At 39.9% G+C, this 2157-nt stretch overlaps 1 long non-coding RNA gene across 1 annotated transcript; it reads right to left on the bottom strand.

The window, feature by feature from the left end:
• Positions 1 to 839: 839 nt before the first annotated feature.
• On the bottom strand, positions 840 to 1909 carry LOC130996200 (uncharacterized). Its single transcript, XR_009092431.1, has 2 exons — positions 1479 to 1909; positions 840 to 1046 (listed from the first exon to the last, which is right to left on the bottom strand). It is a non-coding gene; the product is annotated as an uncharacterized LOC130996200 (long non-coding RNA).
• Between the last annotated feature and the right edge of the window lie 248 nt (positions 1910 to 2157).

The raw sequence follows: 2157 nt of genomic DNA, 5'->3' as shown, positions 1-2157 counted from the left end.
ACCACCATCAACAAAAAGCCGTTTAAATTATGATATCTGAAAGCAGCATCTGCAGATTCCCACGAACTCAAAGTTGTGAGTCTTGTGACTATTTAAATAAATTGTCAATAATTAGGTAGCAACGCAAAGAACAATCCAAGTTGTCTGCATTTATCAATGAAGAAGATAAACAAATCCCGTTGTACAAAATCCATCTCACCTCTCAGTAATATGCTCGTCACTCCAGAGTTGGTGTACAGTCTCAAAAGAGGTATTTTTGAATCTAAACAATGGAGAGGAAAGAAAAAATTATTGTGTTGAGATAATTGGGGGGTTACAGATGGAGTTATTTTATCGGAATCAAATTTATTTAGATAAACTTATTGGGGCTCCAGGGGTAAATGAGTACAATTATAATTATTTTTATTATTTTTTAAGTATGAGGCTATGGTGAGAAAATTGGGGGCTGTGTTTAAAATCACCCTTATTTGTTTGTTGAATAACCAAAGCCCAATATATATATATATATATGCATTCGGTTTTAAAAGGCCCAAGTTCAACTCTTTTAAATCAGTAGATTAACCTACTCTCATTAGTGCAATTGTGCAAATTGGATTATTAAAGTAGATTAGCTGCTCAAGCAACACGTGGCTCTGCACTCATTACTCAGCTGTTTTCCAAACCGACTTAGAGATAGTATAAGTATTTTCCTTCTCACGATCAGCCATTTTTCTTCACCCTGTAACTCGGTCCAGTTCACCAATCATCTCCAAAAATCTTTCACAGCAAAGCAATTCAGGTAGTATTCATTTATACAGTTCAGTAATCCATTCATAGACAGCAGCTAAGAATAACAGAAATAGACAATAGCTAGATCTAGTTCCAATTCAATATACCAAGGCAACAATACCAGTTTTCTTTGACATTTATAGTACGCTTCCAGATACAAGAGTTTATAAATCGAATAAACAGTTGAGATAACAGATTTATAACTACAAAAGAATAAAAATGGAATCTTGGGCAGTAGAGGAAGCTGACACGCCGGAGTTGACGACGCCGATCAACCCCTGAAATAGAAAATAGTTAAGAGATTTATTAGTTGAGGTAGTAAAATTGGAAAGTAGAGAGAACGAAAAAAAAAAAGAAAATAGAAGAAGGGGAAACGGCAGGAACAGCCGTGGGGCCGCGTCTCACGGCGGCAACCGCCGGCGCTGCCCACGCCACGGCGGTCCGTGGTGGCTACTGACAGCAGAGAGAGGTTGAGCAAGGGAGATAGAGAGGGAGATTAAACCAGGGAGATAGAGAGTGAAATAGAAAGAGACGGATAGAACGAGATGGAGGGAGAGAGGGGAGAGCAGGGCGGCGGCGACCCCCGGCGCTGCATGCGCCGTCGCCACTCGCAGCGGCCGCCGCGGCCCGACCAGAAAAGAGAGAGAGATCGAGATAGAGGAGTAGAGAAAGGAAGAAAGAAAATGAGAGAGAGAGATGGGGAGGCTTACCTGAATCAGAGGGAGGTGGCGGCGCGACGAGTACGGCGGCGGCAGTGGCAGAGTTCACCGGAGGAACAAACTTCAGGAAATTAGAAACCCTAGGTTGATTTTGAATTAAGAATTAAGAATTGGGGGAAAAGGAAGGAAAGGAAGAAGAAGGGGATAGAGGAGCCGGCCTCGCCACGCCGGAGGCGGCGAGGACTGGCGACGTCGCCGGAGAAGGGGGGAGAGAGAGGCGGCCGAGAGAGGGAGCGAAGAGAGGAAGAGATGTCTGCGTGGGGAAGAAATAGAAAACAGACAGATGAACTTCTTTTATGTTTTAAAGAGGTTATTAATTTTAATTTATTTAAATCTGAAAATGGTTAATTGGGCTCAAACTAGTAATTGGGCTTAAGCTATTTATGATGAGCTTATTATTATTTCTAGTGGGCTTGGTTAAATAAGATTATTGTTGGCCCTTGATAGTTAATTAGAAGATGAATCTAATTTATTTAATTGAACTGAGTAGTAGTTTATTAATTTGAGCTTAATAATCTTATATGAGGGATTATTAGCTATTAACTAAAATTTAGTTTGATTGATTAATTTATGCTATTATCCAGTGTAATTATGCATAAATTAGACATTAGATTATTTCGAAATTAGATTCTTTAAAGAAGAGGAAAAGAAGGGATTTATATTATCCCTA

The sequence above is a fragment of the Salvia miltiorrhiza genome, chromosome 7, assembly GCF_028751815.1.
Source record: "Salvia miltiorrhiza cultivar Shanhuang (shh) chromosome 7, IMPLAD_Smil_shh, whole genome shotgun sequence".
Classification (NCBI taxonomy): domain Eukaryota; kingdom Viridiplantae; phylum Streptophyta; class Magnoliopsida; order Lamiales; family Lamiaceae; genus Salvia; species Salvia miltiorrhiza.
The sequence above is the reverse complement of the archived record's forward strand: the minus strand, read 5'-3'. Positions and strand labels throughout refer to the sequence as shown.